This window comes from Miscanthus floridulus, chromosome 13, assembly GCF_019320115.1.
Source record: "Miscanthus floridulus cultivar M001 chromosome 13, ASM1932011v1, whole genome shotgun sequence".
NCBI lineage: Eukaryota > Viridiplantae > Streptophyta > Magnoliopsida > Poales > Poaceae > Miscanthus > Miscanthus floridulus.
The window spans coordinates 23,223,914-23,244,076 of record NC_089592.1 but is presented as its reverse complement, the minus strand read 5'-3'; the positions used below and the strand labels follow the sequence as shown (position 1 = coordinate 23,244,076).

General features: G+C 42.2%; 1 pseudogene; it reads left to right on the top strand.

Annotated features, from left to right (window-relative positions):
* The first annotated feature begins 757 nt into the window (after nt 1–757).
* LOC136499586 ((E)-beta-caryophyllene synthase-like) overlaps nt 758–20,163 on the top strand; it is a 36,549-nt pseudogene continuing 17,143 nt past the window's right edge.

The window sequence follows — 20,163 nt, the reverse complement described above, 5'->3', positions numbered from 1 at the left end:
GTGGGAGAAACAACTAGTGGAGAATTCAATTGTGGTGCACACAACTAGCACCTCTTTCTCTTTTACGTTAAGCAATTTACATATTTTCCCAGATGATTTCACACTGCTATGAACACGTTCATATTGGTTTCTCTAGCTCACAACTGGCAACATTTATATGCAAATTCCCATGAAAAGTGTTGCTATGAAATTCGCTGTTTGTCTTAAGTGATATTTATATCCCTAAATAAGTTTATTATGAAAATATATTGAATGATCTAATGAAAGGGGGCAGTTTTAAATCCCATTATGTTAGCTGGCCACGGCACGCAAATGCTGGCTACATTCAAATCCAATCTGCAGAGGACAAGGTCAGAAGCTCTTAGTAATTTTTATCATGTAAAATCAGTGGTTGGTGGAGCGTGTCAACGACACTGGCTGCATGTTAATTAACTTGCTAGTAGACGCCATCATGCCATATTAATCCTAGCAAACAATGGAACCTATTGGCCGGACATTAATCTAGTACTCACAAAATTAAAACTCTTAACAATACTAGCTAGCCGGCGGCGGCATGGGAGATCATAAACAACATTACATAGCGCACATAGGTAATAGGTTACTGATGATGATGTGTAGTGTCGTGCAACCGCTTCGTGAGTCTATATAATGCCAGTGATCTAGGCAATCTTCTCCAAGCAACTACCCACGGAGCCAGCAGCTCTCTAGAGCCTCTCCTGCTTCGCATTGATCTAACCGCCCCAGCAGCCACCCAGAGATGGCCACCAGCGGCCCCGTCCCTCTGGTCTCACAGGTGCAGCAGCGCAAGCCACAGACATACACCCCGAGCCCATGGGGTGACCTCTTCCTCCACCACATCCCATGCACTCCATCACAGGTACATGCTCCATACGCTACAAAACTAGTTAAACATGTCATTTGTCTCTCATCACATCGCTGCAGGAAAAGGTGCCAAGACCGCCAACACTTTGTTTTATTTTGCATGACTGCTAAAATTCTAGGCTATATATGTAACTGGTCGATGTGTAGGGATCGATTATTATCAAGGGTGTGATTGATTGATTGAATATATCCCAACAAACCAAACCCACCAATAGGATACAAGTTCATGGTGATTTGTTGCCTATACTGCCTTTCTGAGCTAGTTCCGCCCATGCAAGAAAATTCTTCCTCAGCCTGGTTCACAGGATACGTATATAGAGAGAGAGATTTTGGACGTTTGCCTCAGACCAGAATCACTGGACACTATCTTCACCAGTTAATGTTATATTGGTGCTGATGAGCATATACAAAATGGTTCAATGTTTTTCTAAAAACATATTAAGGAACAACATGATAAATAAACATCTCTCTATATATAAGAGGATATAGTTGCACATGATAATAGGCACCTTGATTTTTTTTAGATAATGGAACCATATGTTCCGGCTTCAGCTTCTCACAAAAGAGAAGCATCAGACCAAGGTTATTACACACTCACTCCAAACGAAACTCACCCAGGTGCCAACTAGTTCCCATGGCGACTACTAAAGTTCCAACCATTTGAAGCAAAAATAAACATGGCTTTTGACTCTAAATTTCTGCACACATCTTGGATAAGCACCCTGTGTTCATCCAGCCGTTGCAATAGAGCCCAAAATCTGAGCCAGTATTGTCACCCTAAAGAGTACTTGCAAAAATGTTTTTGGTTGACATTTATTAAACACCAAATCATTCCTTGTGAGCCAAATAACCCAACAAAGGGCCGCTGCAGCTGTCAATAATAAGAGATTGTGTTTTTGTTGACCCAATTTAGACCAACCTCCAAACATATGGGCTATGTTCCTCGGTGGTCTCAAACCAAAAACCCAGTGAACCATACGCCATAGAGCCTTAGCGACAATACAATCGAAGAATAAATGTTTTATGGTTTCCATGCTACTGCAAAAGCTGCAAACCTTACTACCATTCCAATTTCTTTTGACCAGATTATCCTTGATGATGATCAATTTTTATCTCATGTAACATGTTCTCATGTGAGCAACCAAACACCGTCTCACATCGATCTGTGAGGCTAAGCAGGTAGCAACGAAACAAAGAGAAAATGCATACACCCAGCCTGGTTGAGCTGCTGACCTCCATCAACATGTAGGTGTCTCTTCAAGTAGAATCTGGCTCATTGTGTTGTGCATATGAAAGGATTCGTTTGCACACTGGCATTTACACTACAGAGAGAATAACTATAACATTAGAAATATCTTTCTTGCAGTATTTGATGATGAAGGATAAGGTCAAAATAATGAAGGAGGAGGTGAAGAAAATGCTACTGGATGCTAATTCTTTTGATTTGTCTGATAAGTTAGACTGTATTGATACACTAGAACGGCTTGGATTGGATTATCACTGTACCAAGGAGATTGATAAATTAATGTGCAATGTCTTCGAAGCTAGGGATCAAGATCTTGATCTTCTTACAACCTCAAATCTTTTCGATTTGCTTAGGAAGCATGGATATCATATTTCTTCTGGTAAGATTCCAGACATATTTTATTTTGCTATTTAATTGTCGTATATTACTTAGATGGAACTTCATATGACTTCAGAAGGACTTTTATGGTATACACACCTTCCACCGAAGCAACAAAGAGGTTTTTATTACTTCAAATAGTGTGGCGATACATATGCTCAAGTGTTAAATGTAGTATCTGCTTATAAAGATGACACAAGACAGCCTCCAACTGTTAGTTTCAAAGATGGTTTCTATTTTTTTCTAAAAATAATAAAAATTTAGTTTAATCACTAAAGAATCATCTTAACTAATTTATTTTAGATTAGGTAAATATGTAAGTATCAGTTTATTTTTTAAAATGTTATCTATTAGTTAATGATCTATTTAGACTTTTTTTGAGGCAAAAACTGTGGGGGAGATCTATTTAGATTTATTTTGAACTTACTTATTTTTTTCTACTATTTTATTCTTTGTTCTGAAACTTGAAGAAGATGAACGAATAAGATTCAAATAACTATGAAAAGAGCATAGCATATAGATGACATCTTTAGAAAAAAAAATTGTACAGCTTTCACATTTCTCTGATTTAAGATACAAAACTACTTACTATTTTTTAGAGGTTAAACAAGAATTTTTTTTATTTTCAAAAAATAGAAAACCGCCTTTGAAACAAGAGAGAGGACCAAATTTGCTCGATTTCGGTAGTTGGAGAGCATCCAGTACCCAGTTTCATCCTTCAAAGATGAAAATCGAACTACCGTTCAAGTTGAAGACTAAACAATGGACTTTATACTATTATTCTGTCACTGCCATCTCTTACAATTGTTTCATAGTCCATACTTCTGGCCATCAATATAATTGATGTCTCATGTGTTTTTAATGTCACAGATGTATTTTTGAAGTTCAGAGATGACAACGGAAATATTGTAACAGATGATGCAAGATGTTTATTGAGAATGTATGAAGCGGCACATCTTAGAGTGAAAGGGGAAGAAGTGCTTGACAATATTCTTATTTTCACCAAGAGTCAGCTTCAGTGTATTGCAGACGATCTCGAACCACAATTGAAAGAAGTGAAATGTGCATTGGAAACACCTCTTTTTAGAAGACTCAAAAGAGTACAAGCGAGGCAATATATCTCAATATACGAGAAAAATACTACACACAATAATATGCTCCTAGAGTTTTCAAAGTTAGACTTCAACATTTTGCTAACCCCTATATTGTGAGGAGCTAAAAGATCTTACACTGTAAGAGCCATCATTAATAGCATAGTGATGTTGTACTAAGTTCTCTCATTACTATTATTTCTAGATATCTTCTCGTGCCCTATATATATTTACAGCTGGTGGAAAGAGTTCCAAACACAGGCTAACACGTCACGCACGAGATAGGATGGTGGAGATGCATTTCTGGATGACGGGAGTATTCTTTGAGCCCAAATATTCCTATTCACGAAAGATGCTTACACAATTGATTATGATTGTGTCTGTACTCGATGACTTGTATGACAATCATTGCACCACAGAAGAAGGCAATGTCTTCACTGCAGCACTGCAAAGGTTTGCAACACTTCTGTCCATATTCATCATGTTGCTTATAGGGTAATAAATTTATATAGTCCCAATTATTTATTTGTATGGAAAGCTCATGTCTCTAGAAGTTCTGTTTTCAATACATAATGTTAATATAATCATAAGTTTCATAAATGACAGGTGGGATGAAGAAGCAGTAGAGCAATGCCCAACATACTTGAGAACTTTATATATAAATATACTTACCACCGTAAAAGCCATTGAGGAGGGGTTGAATCTTCAAAACAACAAACATGCCAAGTGTCACACCCAATTTTAACGATAAAATTGAATGCATAAAACTCATGTGTGCCCAGGGATCAATCACACACATAAGTTCACAAATAACATAAAGTATCATCACGGTGTTTCTTACATCACGATTAATACCATCACATAGTTTTACACAACACAGCGGAAAATAAAAAGATAGCTCTCTCGTGGAAGCTCCAACATAGGGACGGTCAACTGGTTGACCACAAGCCTAAAAGTCCTCTGGAAACTCCTCATACTCGTTGACATCTGTTACCCATCCGGGATTTTTATCCAAATATAGAAAGTAAACAAGCGTAAGTACTTCCCTTACTTAACAAGATAACATGGGGTTATGAAAGCTCAAAAAGGATGACTCTGGTTTACTGCAGTTAGCACTTTTAGTAAGTCAAGATTTTATCATCAACTATTATCAAGTTATGCTTAAGCCCCAATTAAACCCACATGATCAGATATCAGAATCAATTGTATCATATTATCATCATAGAACATCATAAATGAACAACAATAAATAACCAGTTATTCTGTAAGTTTTCTGGGCCACTCGTGACCGTGAGCACGGCTGTTATAACAGTTTGTAACACTCTGCAGAGGTTGTGCACATTCACCGTGAGTCGTGATTCCCATATGCCTAGGTTAATTACTTCCATATCACTGCCAAGGTGAGCGGGCGGGGTACACTATGAAGCCATTTCATAGGTTTCGCTAACAAGTTAGGGCCGCTAGGTTTCCTCGGCAGGTAGATGTAGGACCCCCCTTTCCTATGGCACAAATCCTTCATGGCTATACACATAAGAACAGGGGCAGTCCTATATCCAACGTGGCAAGCCCCTTTTGCGCCATAAAGATAACCTCTAACAAGCTAGAAAAGGTCCTATTACTGAGCTAAAGTCAGAGCCATGTGACCCTCACGGTTGCACTGTCAGTCCCAGCTTTTGCCGACAGATAAGTCCTTATGGAGGGCCGAGAGCATCATGATCAAAAGTCATTTGCTCCTTCGCCCTATAATTCAGTTGTTTAAAAGCAACTTTTACCTTTTCTTTCCATAGAATCATTGTTCAATATGTAGATCATGTACAGTTACGTTGAGCGCTAGCAACTACCCATATGAATATAACCCGTAGGAGACAAGGAAAACAGGATGTTCAACCACTAGGATGTCCTTACGGGTATCAAAATTAGACACATGCAAATGAGTAATTAATAAATGATGAATAGGACATCAAGGTAGATTCCATGCTATACTTGCCTTGGTTAACAAACTCCTACTGGTCCTGCTGGTCGTCAAAGAACTCTTGGTCTCCAATGTTCTCCTCACCGTCTGAACACGACCAACACGGCAACATACAACATTTTAGGAACATTCATACAAAGCAAACAAACCTATAGTTAGAATAGTACACCAGCAGTATAGAAAATAGGATAAAATGTTTATGAAAAGAATCTATGTCTCGCTATGATCACGTCAACGCGAAGTTCACGAAAATCGGAGCTAAAACGCGAAAGTTATGAATTAAACGAGGTTTCCTTTAGCAATTTGTTTAATTAAATCTAACCTCAAAATTTAAATGTTGCAAACATGTTTGATAGTGGTATTAACATGTAGAGAACTTTATTACAAATCTAACGCAATTTGAACGGGTCAAATCGGAGTTAAAACGAAGTTTTTATGAGCAAAACAAATCCAGTGGCATTTCTATAATTAGAATGAACTATTTTAGATTTAAAATAAATGAAAAGGATATTCGGATTTAATCGACTGAGGGACTCTTTAGCAACTTTGCCACGGCAAAGGGGTATCGGCCACCCTGGGCCGTTGATCAAGCGATGGACGGCTCAGATTAGAGCTATGGAAGAGAGAGAAGGTCGGCGGCCGGAACAGGGCTCCGGCAGGCGGCGCTGCCATTGCCAGCGGCGAGGAGGTCATCGGCGAGTGGGAAACACGGCCTTTGTGCCACGGTTCGACGAACCGAGGGCACTGAGGAAGAGAGGGGGTGAAGGCAATCTCGCCCAGGCCAAGAACACAGTCGGAGGACGCGGCTGACGCGGTGGTCGCCATGGCTGGTGGCGTGAAGGTCCATGGCGCTCGCGGATTGGGCCCTAGAGGCCATGAAACACAAAATTAAAGGCATGGGGAGAAGGAGGGGAGCAAGGGGGTCTCACCGCGGAGGAAAACAAAGACGGAGGCGGCTCAGGGATGATGGACCGCGTGGAGGGACGGACGGCGGACCTCGGCGCTGCGGTTGCGGCTTCCACGTGCATGGGCGAATTCGAGAGTGGAGCGAGGGAGGCAGTAGGGAGGGCAGCGACGGGCTTGGCTCCTTTATAAAGGCCGGGGCATGGGGGAAGACACTCCCACAACGCGAGGTGGGCGCGGCGATGGTTGTGGCTTGACCAGGCATGGGGCGCGGTAGGTGGGTGACGACGCCAACACGTGGGCCTAGGCCATCAGCGGGGAGAGAAGGAGAGAGGGCGCGGCGACAACGGTTGCCTGCCCGGATTGGGCCGGCCCAGGAAGGAAATGGGAGGAGGGGAAAGGAGAACGGCGAGTGGGCTAGCTCGGCCAGAGCGAACTGGGCCAGCGGGGAAATGGGCCAGCAGGCTAGAATGAGGAAGGGAGGGGAAGAAAGAAGAAAACCTTTTTCTTTTTATTTTCTAGGGTTTGAGCAAACCATTTTCAACTTGATTTTGAATCCAATTCAAATTTGGTCAAAACCAGTCATTACAAAAATAAATGTGCAGCAGCATGTATACATCAAGAGGTTACTAACCTTATATTTGATTTTAATTTCACAAAAATTATTATTTTCCTATATTTGAATACACACATAATTACATAAATAAATCAAATTTAGCTATTTTAAAGAGTGAAAATTTTAGGGTGTTACAATTCTACCCCCTTAAGATGAATCTCATCCTCGAGATTTGGATGATTGCTTACTCAAACAGTTGTGGATAAGACTTTTATAAATCTTCTTCTCTTTCCCAAGTAGCCTCATCCTCTGTATACCGATTCCACTGTACCTTGCACATTTTTATAACTCGGCTCCTTGTAACCCTTTCTGCCGTCTGTAAGATCTTTATAGGATACTCTTCATATGTGAGATCTTCCTTAACAGCAAGTTCTTCTAAAGGAATCTACTCTTCTGGTACTCGCAAACACTTCTTTAATTGAGAAACATGAAACACATCGTGCACACCTGACAAACTCTCAGGCAGTTCCAACTGATAGGCTACTTCTCCACGTCTCTCTAGGATCTTGAAAGGTCTAATATACCTCGGTGCCAGCTTTCCCTTCATAGTGAATCTTTTCACACTTCTCATTGGTGACACCTTCAAGTACACATAATCTCCAATTTTGAAAGTCAGCTCTCTTCTACGAGTATTAGTGTAACTCTTCTGTCGGGACTGAGCCACTCTCATGTTGTCTCTAATCATTCTCACTTGTTCTTCTGCGTCTCTAAGGACATCAGGTCCAAACACTTGAGTTTCACCAGTCTGATTCCAGAACAAAGGCGTTCTACATTTATGCCCATACAGTGCTTCAAAAGGTGACATCTTGAGACTCTTTTGGTAACTGTTGTACGAGAACTCAGCATATGACAAAGTCTTGTCCCAACTAGTACCATACTGCAGTGCACAAGCTCTCAACATATCTTCCAAAATCTAGTTGATCCTTTCAGTCTGTCCATCAGTTTATGGGTGGTAAGCTGAACTGAAATTCAACTTTGTCCCCAAAGATCTATGTACTTTCTGCTAGAATTGCGACGTAAACTAAGTGCCTCTATCAGACACAATTTTCTTGGGAACACCGTGTAAGCACACTATCCTTTCCATGTACAACTCTGCTAGCCTTGCACCTATATAGGTAGTCCTGACTGGTAGAAAGTGAGAAACCTTGGTGAGTCGATCCACTATTTCCCATATTGAATCATAACCTCTTTGAGTACGGGGCAAACCTACGATAAAATCCATACCAACTTCTTCCCATTTCCATTCAGGAATCTTCATTGGTTGTAGCAACCCTGCAGGTCTTTGATGCTCAGCTTTCACCCTTTGACAAGTGTCACACAGAGCCACATACTCTACCACATCTCTCTTCAAACCATACCACCAATACTTCTCTTTGAGATCCAAATACATCTTGGTACTTCCAGGATGTATAGAATAAGTAGACTCATGTGCCTCTTGCAGAACTGCATCACGGATAGCCTTCACTTCAGGTACACATATCCTTTTCCCAAACCAAAGAGTACCATTCTCATCCATCCTGAATCCTGGTGCCTTTCCAAGCACTACATTCTCCGCTATCTCCTTAAGTTTTTCATCCTCCAATTGACCTTTGCGTATCTCTTGCTCCAAGGTAGGCTCTATCACCAATTCCATTGCATTAATGACAAAGCTCAAGTTGAGGTACTCCATTTCAGCATACAACTCTGCTGGCATAAATGTCATCCGAAGTCCATTGGCATAACTCTTTTTGCTAAGTGCATTAGCTACGACATTTGCTTTTCCCGGATGATAATGCACTTCCAAATCATAGTCTTTGATCAATTCTAACCAACGACATTGTCTCAGATTTAGATCTGACTGGGTAAAGATATACTTCAAACCCTTGTGATCTGTATAGATATCACTCTTATGCCCAATTAGATAATGTCTCCAGATTTTCAAAGCATGAACCACAGCTGCCAATTCCAAGTCATGAGTAGGGTAGTTCAACTCATGTTTCCTCAATTGTCTAGATGCATATGCCACCACTCTTCCTTCTTGCATAAGCACACATCCAAGGCCCAAACGAGATGCATCACAATATATGGAGAAGTTCTTGCTTAAATAGGGCAAAATCAATACTGGAGCTATAGTCAATCTTTTCTTTAGCTCAACAAAGTTTGCCTAGCATTTATCAGACCATACAAATTTAGCATTCTTTTCCAATAGAGCTGTCATAGGCTTAGCAAGCATGCAAAAACCTTCAATGAACCTCCTGTAGTATCCAGCCAATCCCAAAAAGCTATGAATCTCACTTACATTGGTTGGTGGTTTCCAATTTAATACATCTTGCACTTTGCCTGGATCCACTGCTATTCCACCATCGGAGACAACATGACCCAGAAAAGAGACCTCCTTCAACCAAAACTCACACTTGCTCCGCTTAACGTACAACTTATGTTCTCTAAGCTTTTGCAAGACCGACCTTATATGTTCAGCATGTTCTTCTTCAGTCTTGGAGAATATTAGTATGTCATCAATGAATACCACCACAAATTTATCAAGAAACTCCATGAACACCTTATTCATCAGATACATAAAGTATGCAGGTGCATTGGTCAATCCAAAAGACATAATGGTATACTCATACAAACCATACCTGGTAGTGAATGCTGTCTTGGGTATGTCCGAGTTTCGAATCTTTAGCTGATGATAACCTGAGCAGAGATCAATCTTGGAGAACACATAGGCTCCTCTCAACTGATCAAACAAATCATCAATCCTTGGCAAAGAGTATTTATTCTTGATAGTAACCTCATTAAGTGAACTGGTAATCCACACACATCCGTTGGGTACCATCCTTCTTATCCACGAAGATCACAGGTGCCCCCCATGGGGAAGAACTAGGGTGTATGAAACCTTTTTTCTTACAACTCTTTTAGTTGTTTCTTAAGCTCTTCTAATTCATTAACCCCCATTCTATATGGATGTTTAGCTATTGGTGCAGTTCCAGGTAATAATTCAATAATGAATTCAATGTCACGATCAAGTGGCATACCTGGCAAGTCATCGGGGAAGACATCTGGGAACTCCTCCACAACACGATCTTGTTTATTAGCATCACCATCCAGCTGGTTCACAGTGGCTGTTGGCTGAGCTTGCACTACCACTTCTACACAGATTCTATCTCCATTGGGTGATGTCACAAGAACAGATCTCTCCTGACACTAAATCACTGCCCGGTGTTGTTTCATCCAATCCATTCCTAGAATAAGATCAATTCCCACTGTTCTCAACACAATAGGTTTCACTTTGAAGTCTACCCCCTTAAGGAAATGCTAGCTGAGGGACTCCAATAAGAAGCTGGCATGCTACCTCCCGGTGAATTTACTAATATGGCGTTTTTCATGGCACATAAAGGTATGCTATGCATTCTAACAAAAGCTTGGGAAATAAATGAATGCGAAGCACCTGAATCAAAAAGTACTATAGCAGAGATAGAGTTGACATTGAACGTACCCAACATGACCTCAGGCGTCTCCTAAGCTGCATCAAATGACACATAGTTCACTTTTGCAGTGTGAGGTGGTCGGGCATTGAACTTTGGATTGCCATTCTAGTTCTGTGGAGCTTGCTGGTTCTGCTTCTTTGGACACTGATCACCATAGTGACCTACTTCTTCACAGCGGTAGCATGCGTTGGGGTTATTGGGTGCACCACTCTTCATAGGAGCATTGTTGGACATTCCCTGGTGTGATGCCGGGTTGCGGTCTGTTGCTGGGGACGCTGATTACCAAACTATTGCTGGTACTGAGGGCGTTGCTGGAACTGGTTACGCTGAGGATACTGACCACGGTTTCCCTGGTTAGATGGTCCTTGATTCCTCTACTGAAAACCCTACTAGGGATAGGCACGCGGGTGGGTGTTGCTTCCAGATGCTTGCCCTTGAAGCCTCCTCTTCTTGGCTTCTATCTCTTTGCGCTTATCGTCAATCACAATAGCGTGGTTCACCAATGACTGAAAGTTAGGGTACGTGTTGGACATAAGTTGGAGCTGTAGGCCATCATAAAGTCCCTTGAGGAAGCGGCGTTGCTTCTCCCTATCATCAGCTACATCATTTGGAGCATAGCGTGATAGTTGAGCAAACTTGTCATGATACTCCACCACAGACATGGATCCTTGCTTAAGGGACCTGATTTCCTCCTGCTTCAATTCCACTAGTCCATCGGGAATATGATATGACCAGAAATTTTCCTTGAATTCCCGCCAGGTGATAACCGGAGCGTCGTTTTTGGCGTCCATACTGGAAAGAATCCCACCAATCCTGAGCTGCTCCCTGGAGTTGACCAGAAGCATACAACACCTTCTCAAGATCATTGCATTGTGCTATGTTAAGTTGTTTTTCCACAGCACGTAACCAATCGTCTGCCTCCAGGGGGTCTGAGGCGTGGGTGAACACCGGAGGGTGACCCTTCATGAATTCTCCACGCTTGTCTCTGACCTGAACAGGCGGTGGTCCTCTTGTAGGTTCGTTATCCAAATGTTGCATCATGGCTTGCATCAACTGCGCTTGCATTCCCATCAATTGCTCCATAGTCACTGGTGGCGGTGGTGGTGGATTCATGGGAACACCACGACCACGACCACGTCCACAGCCTCTACCTCTTCCTCCTCTTGCGGCCATCTGTTTTCCAAACAAATGCGCAAAATTTTTAGAGATTTCCAAATTATAGAGAACTTATAAAAGATAAGGAACAACGCTGAGGATTTTCTGGACAAGATTCAAATACAGCAGTTCAGTAAATCTGTCATAACTTGAGTTTCACAGACCCAACAGAGGCGTACCAAGAATGGTTAGAAAGCTCAGGAGATCAGTTACAACTTTTATTTAGAACACTTTTTCAGATTCTGATGTACACATGGTCAAAAACAGAGCTAAACCGAATCTGTTCTGGGTTCCAGTCTGCGCAGAAACATCAACTTGTGACAGCTAGATCTCACAAACCTGAACAGATATTGACGTGATTCCAGAGACATTTGAAAGATACAGAAGTCTCCACAAAAATTTCAGAATTTTTGGCAGCCCAGATTTCGAGATACAAGGTAAAGAACACAGGCTGCTCCAGAAAATAGCACAGCAGAGATATGATGAAGCAACCCATCTACATTAAGACCTCATCTAAACTTAGGGTTCAAATCTATGGAATTTGTGGACATGCCCACAAACCTCTAGCAATCAAACAAACTCCAAATCATCCAAGTTCACAATTAAAAACATCTAATCACTAAAGTTCACAAGACAAGACAAGACTAGACATGACACACGAACTAACAACGTCGTAGCTTTAAACAAGGCACCTAACACCTATGGGGCGGTGTCAACCATGGTGAACGACCGGGGCTTCTTCTTCTAGATCGGTGGCAGCCCAAGTTGAGCACGCAGTTTGTCAACTTGCTTCTGGAGACGCCTCCCGGCCCTCTGCGATGCATGCAGCTCTCCCTTGACTTCTTCATCTACCCCCTGCATGGCATGGACATGTTGCACTATTGCTTCTAGAGTTGGATCACTTTCTGGTGGTGCCAGAACCTGCCAATCACCCTCATGATCATTGCAAGAAAGGAACCTAAAACGATCCTCCTTCATGGCCTCAAAACGACGACCATGGTAGTAGATGTAAGCGTCCTATGCTGCATCTTCCATGCCATCCAATGCATAAGCCTGTCTAGCAGTGGCACTGTGGACAGTCTCCACCTCATGTGCATTCTTTATGTCGTTCCAGGCGGTGACAACCAGCTCTACCTTCCAAAAAGTTGCCTCCAAAGGGTGCTGGTACTCTGCACAGTGATAGTTGATGGAGGCGTGTAGATCAGTGAAGTAGTCATCCAGCACATGAGTATGGAGGGTGTGGTACTATACCATTTTCTGGGGCCTGCTTGAAGTAGTATTTGCACATCTAGCCCATCTCCTCATCCACCACAGGGACATCTAGGGGGTGGCACAGGCGTTAGTGAAGTAGCTGAGGACTCCATTGGTGTAGCTGCAACAGCATAGATAGGTGCAACAGCTGGAGTAGGAGCAGGTACTGGTGTAGGAGTCAGGGTAGCCATCCACTCCTCATCATCAGAGATGACCACAATCTCCTTCTCCACCTGTGGAGCATGGGGGGTGAACATGGCACGGTAGCCTACAGTCCTGAGGCGGGTGGTCTTCGGGTTTCGAGACATCTATAGATTTAGAGTAAGATAGAATTAGAATCAACAATTTTATATAATAGATTAAGGTATGAAAAGCATAAATATTTTAGTAAAATAACAAGAATAAGACAGTAAGCAGGAAACCAGTGGAGCAAAGATGCTAAAATGACCATCTCTAACTAGGCTTGCGTCCTACAGTCAACACGGCTCTGATACCAATTTGTCACACCCAATTTTAAGGATAAAATTGAATGCATAAAACTCATGTGTGCCAAGGGATCAGTCACACACATAAGTTGACAAATAACATAAAGTATCATCATGGTGTTTCTTACATCACGATTAATACCATCACATAGTCTTACACAACATAGCGGAAAATAAAAAGATAGCTCTCTTGTGGAAGCTCCAACACAGGGACGGTCAACTGGTTGACCACAAGCCTAAAAGTCATCTGGAAAGTCCTCATACTCATTGACATCTGTTACCCATCTAGGATTTTTATCCAAATATAGAAAGTAAACAAGCGTAAGTACTTCCCGTACTTAACAAAATAACATGGGGTTATGAAAGCTCAAAAAGGATGACTCTGGTTTACTGCAGTTAGCACTTTTAGTAAGTCAAGATTTTATCATCAACTATTATCAAGTTATGCTTAAGCCCCAATTAAACCCACATGATCAGATATTAGAATCAATTGTATCATATTATCATCATAGAACATCATAAATGAACAACAATAAATAACCAGTTATTCTGTGAGTTTACCGGGCCGCTCGTGACCGTGAGCACGGCTGTTATAACAGTTTGTAACACTCTGCAGAGGTTGTGCACATTCACCGTGAGTCATGATTCCCATATGCCCGGGTTAATTACTCCCATATCACTGCCAAGGTGAGCGGGCAGGGTACACTATGAAGCCATTTCATAGGTTTTGCTAACAAGTTAGGGCCGCTAGGTTTCCTCGGCAGGCAGATGTAGGAACCCCCTTTCCTATGGCACAAATCCTTCGCGGCTATACACATAAGAACAGGGGCAGTCCTATACCCAACAGTGGCAAGCCCCTTTTGCGCCATAAAGGTAACCTCTAACAAGCTAGAAAAGGTCCTATTACTAAGCTAAAGTCAGAGCCATGTGACCCTCACGGTTGCACTGTCAGTCCTAGCTTTTGCCGACAGATAAGTCCTTATGGAGGGCTAAGAGCATCATGATCAAAAGTCATTTGCTCCTTCGCCCTATAATTCAGTTGTTTAAAAGCAACTTTTACCTTTTCTTTCCATAGAATCATTGTTCAATATGTAGATCATGTACAGTTGAAAGCTCTAGTTTGGTTTTGGTGAATTGATGAAACCCTAAGTGCTATCCTAGTTTATCAAGTGATCATGAGATAGGTAGCACATTCCAAGTGGTGAAGCAAATGAAGATCGTGACATGATGATGGTGATGCCATGGTGATGATCAAGTGCTTGGACTTGAAAAGAAGGAGAAAAACAAAAGGCTCAAGGCAAAGGTATAAATAGTAGGAGCTATTTTATTTTGGTGATCAAGACACTTAGAGAGTGTGATCACATTTAGGTTTGATAGCCGTACTATTAAGAGGGGTGAAACTCGTATCGAAGTGCGGTTATCAAAGTGCCACTAGATGCTCTAACTCATTGCATATGCATTTAGGATCTAGTGGAGTGCTAACACCCTTGAAAATGTTTGTGAAAATATGCTAACACATGTGCACAAGGTGATACACTTGGTGGTTGCCACATTTGAGCAAGGGTTAGGAACTTCACCGATGGAGTGTCCGCTTGTAGAGTGCGGACAGTCCAACGGTGCCACCGGTGCCCTAGACAGAAAAGATGGAGGTCACTATAAGTGACCGGACGCTGGTCTTTGAAGGACCGGTGCGTCTGGTCAGTAGTAGCTGAAAAAGCGCAGCGTCGGTCATCGACCGAACACTAGCGTTGAAATGACCGGATGCTGGCTGGCTGCATCCGGTCACACTGACATGGTCATGCATAGAGGAGTTGCTGAGTGACTGGATGCTAGGGTGTGTCTGGTCAAGCATGACCGGACGCGTCGGTCGTGAAAAGTCATCTCTAGATGCTTACTAGAAACGACCGGACGCTGGGGTTCAGCGTCCAGTCACTTTGAGCTGCAGCGTCTGGTCGACTGTTGACCATTGAGATCGGGCAAACAATATTCAAAGAGAGGGGACACATGGCGTGTATCACGTGACCGGACACTGAGGGCCAACGTCTGATCGATCTGACCAGAGCGTCCGGTCACCCTAAGTTGTGCCCAGTGATGGGGTACAATGGCTCTATTTCATGGAGGCTTCTATTTAAGCCCCATAGCTGGCTCAAGCTCACTCTCTTGGTCATTTGCATTGACATAGCAACCTTGTGTGCTTAGCCAAAGCCCTCCCACTCATCTACATCATTGATTCATCATCTTTGTGAGATTGGGAGAGAATCCAAGTGCATTGCTTGAGTGTTTGCATCTAGAGGCACTTAGTGTTCGGGTTTCGCTGCAGGATTCACTTGTTACTCTTGGTGGTTGCCGCAACCAAGATGGCTTAGAGCAGTGAGGATCGTCGAGCGCCTGCCCGGATTGGGCCGGCCCAGGAAGGAAATGGGAGGAGGGGAAAGGAGAACGGCGAGTGGGCTAGCTCGGCCAGAGCGAGCTGGGCCAGCGGGGAAATGGGCCAGCAGGCTAGAATGAGGAAGGGAGGGGAAGAAAGAAGAAAACCTTTTTCTTTTTATTTTCTAGGGTTTGAGCAAACCATTTTCAACTTGATTTTGAATCCAATTCAAATTTGGTCAAAACCAGTCATTACAAAAATAAATGTGCAGCAGCATGTATACATCAAGAGGTTACTAACCTTATATTTGATTTTAATTTCACAAAAATTATTATTTTCCTATATTTGAATACACACATAATTACATAAATAAATCAAATTTAGCTATTTTAAAGAGTGAAAATTTTAGGGTGTTACAATTCTACCCCCTTAAGATGAATCTCGTCCTTGAGATTTGGATGATTGCTTACTCAAACAGTTGTGGATAAGACTTTTATAAATCTTTTTCTCTTTCCCAAGTAGCCTCATCCTCTGTATACCGATTCCACTGTACCCTGCACATTTTTATAACTCGGCTCCTTGTAACCCTTTCTGCCGTCTGTAAGATCTTTATAGGATACTCTTCATATGTGAGATCTTCCTTAACAGCAAGTTCTTCTAAAGAAATCTACTCTTCTGGTACTCGCAAACACTTCTTTAATTGAGAAACATGAAACACATCGTGCACACCTGACAAACTCTCAGGCAGTTCCAACTGATAGGCTACTTCTCCACGTCTCTCTAGGATCTTGAAAGGTCCAATATACCTCGGTGCCATCTTTCCCTTCATATTGAATCTTTTCACACTTCTCATTGGTGACACCTTCAAGTACACATAATCTCCAATTTTGAAAGTCAGCTCTCTTCTACGAGTATTAGCGTAACTCTTCTGTTGGGACTGAGCCACTCTCATGTTGTCTCTAATCATTCTCACTTGTTCTTCTGCGTCTCTAAGGACATCAGGTCCAAACACTTGAGTTTCACCAGTCTGATTCCAGAACAAAGGCGTTCTACATTTATGCCCATACAGTGCTTCAAAAGGTGACATCTTGAGACTCTTTTGGTAACTGTTGTACGAGAACTCAGCATATGACAAAGTCTTGTCCCAACTAGTACCATACTGCAGTGCACAAGTTCTCAACATATCTTCCAAAATCTAGTTGATCCTTTCAGTCTGTCCATCAGTTTATGGGTGGTAAGCAGAACTGAAATTCAACTTTGTCCCCAAAGATCTATGTACTTTCTGCTAGAATTGCGACGTAAACTGAGTGCCTCTATCAGACACAATTTTCTTGGGAACACCGTGTAAGCACACTATCCTTTCCATGTACAACTCTGCTAGCCTTGCACCTATATAGGTAGTCCTGACTGGTAGAAAGTGAGAAACCTTGGTGAGTCGATCCACTATTTCCCATATTGAATCATAACCTCTTTGAGTACGGGGCAAACCTACGATAAAATCCATACCAACTTCTTCTCATTTCCATTCAGGAATCTTCATTAGTTGTAGCAACCCTGCAGGTCTTTGATGCTCAGCTTTCACCCTTTGACAAGTGTCACACAGAGCCACATACTCTACCACATCTCTCTTCAAACCATACCACCAATACTTCTCTTTGAGATCCAAATACATCTTGGTACTTCCAGGATGTATAGAATAAGTAGACTCATGTGCCTCTTGCAGAACTGCATCACGGATAGCCTTCACTTCAGGTACACATATCCTTTTCCCAACCAAAGAGTACCATTCTCATCCATCCTGAATCCTGGTGCCTTTCCAAGCACTACATTCTCCGCTATCTCCTTAAGTTTTTCATCCTCCAATTGACCTTTGCGTATCTCTTGCTCCAAGGTAGGCTCTATCACCAATTCCATTGCATTAATGACAAAGCTCAAGTTGAGGTACTCCATTTCAGCATACAACTCTGCTGGCATAAATGTCATCCGAAGTCCATTGGCATAACTCTTTCTGCTAAGTGCATTAGCTACGACATTTGCTTTTCCTGGATGATAATGCACTTCCAAATCATAGTCTTTGATCAATTCTAACCAACGACATTGTCTCAAATTTAGATCTGACTAGGTAAAGATATACTTCAAACCCTTGTGATCTGTATAGATATCACTCTTATGCCCAATTAGATAATGTCTCCAGATTTTCAAAGTATGAACCACAGCTGCCAATTCCAAGTCATGAGTAGGGTAGTTCAACTCATGTTTCCTCAATTATCTAGATGCATATGCCACCACTCTTCCTTCTTGCATAAGCACACATCCAAGGCCCAAACGAGATGCATCACAATATATGGAGAAGTTCTTGCTTAAATAGGGCAAAATCAATACTGGAGCTATAGTCAATCTTTTCTTTAGCTCAACAAAGTTTGCCTGGCATTTATCAGACCATACAAATTTAGCATTCTTTTCCAATAGAGCTGTCATAGGCTTAGCAAGCATGCAAAAAGCTTCAATGAACCTCCTGTAGTATCCAGCCAATCCCAAAAAGCTATGAATCTCACTTATATTGGTTGGTGGTTTCCAATTTAATACATCTTGCACTTTGCCTGGATCCACTGCTATTCCACCATCGGAGACAACATGACCCAGAAAAGAGACCTCCTTCAACCAAAACTCACACTTGCTCCGCTTAACGTACAACTTATGTTCTCTAAGCTTTTGCAAGACCGACCTTATATGTTCAGCATGTTCTTCTTCAGTCTTGGAGAATATCAGTATGTCATCAATGAATACCACCACAAATTTATCAAGAAACTCCATATACACCTTATTCATCAGATAAATAAAGTATGCAGGTGCATTGGTCAATTCAAAAGACATAATGGTATACTCATACAAACCATACCATGTAGTGAATGCTGTCTTGGGTATGTCCGAGTTTCGAATCTTTAGCTGATGATAACCTGAGCAGAGATCAATCTTGGAGAACACATAGGCTCCTCTCAACTGATCAAACAAATCATCAATCCTTAGCAAAGAGTATTTATTCTTGATAGTAACCTCATTAAGTGAACGGTAATCCACACACATCTGTTGGGTACCATCCTTCTTATCCACGAAGATCACAGGTGCCCCCCATGGGGAAGAACTAGGGTGTATGAAACCTTTTTTCTTGCAACTCTTTTAGTTGTTTCTTAAGCTCTTCTAATTCATTAACCCCCATTCTATATGGATGTTTAGCTATTGGTGCAGTTCCAGGTAATAATTCAATAATGAATTCAATGTCACGATCAGGTGGCATACCTGGCAAGTCATCGGGGAAGACATCTGGGAACTCCTCCACAACACGATCTTGTTTATTAGCATCACCATCCAGCTGGTTCACAGTTGCTGTTGGCTGAGCTTGCACTACCACTTCTACACAGATTCTATCTCCATTGGGTGATGTCACAACAACAGATCTCTCCTGACACTAAATCACTGCCCGGTGTTGTTTCATCCAATCCATTCCCAGAATAAGATCAATTCCCACTGTTCTCAACACAATAGGTTTCACTTTGAAGTCTACCCCCTTAAGGAAATGCTAGCTGAGGGACTCCAATAAGAAGCTGGCATGCTACCTCCCGGTGAATTTACTAATATGGCGTTTTTCATGGCACATAAAGGTATGCTATGCATTCTAACAAAAGCTTGGGAAATAAATGAATGCGAAGCACCTGAATCAAAAAGTACTATAGCAGAGATAGAGTTGACATTGAACGTACCCAACATGACCTCAGCCGTCTCCTAAGCTGCATCAAATGACACATAGTTCACTTTTGCAGTGTGAGGTGGTCGGGCATTGAACTTTGGATTGCCATTCTAGTTCTGTGGAGCTTGCTGGTTCTGCTTCTTTGGACACTGATCACCATAGTGACCTACTTCTTCACAGCGGTAGCATGCGTTGGGGTTATTGGGTGCACCACTCTTCATAGGAGCATTGTTGGACATTCCCTGGTGTGATGCCGGGTTGTCGGTCTGTTGCTGGGGACGCTGATTACCAAACTATTGCTGGTACTGAGGGCGTTGCTAGAACTGGTTACGCTGAGGATACTGACCACGGTTTCCCTGGTTAGATGGTCCTTGATTCCTCTACTGAAAACCCTACTAGGGATAGGCACGCGGGTGGGTGTTGCTTCCAGAAGCTTGCCCTTGAAGCCTCCTCTTCTTGGCTTCTATCTCTTTGCGCTTATCGTCAATCACAATAGCGCGGTTCACAAATGACTGAAAGTTAGGGTACGTGTTGGACATAAGTTGGAGCTGCAGGCCATCATAAAGTCCCTTGAGGAAGCGGCGTTGCTTCTCCCTATCAT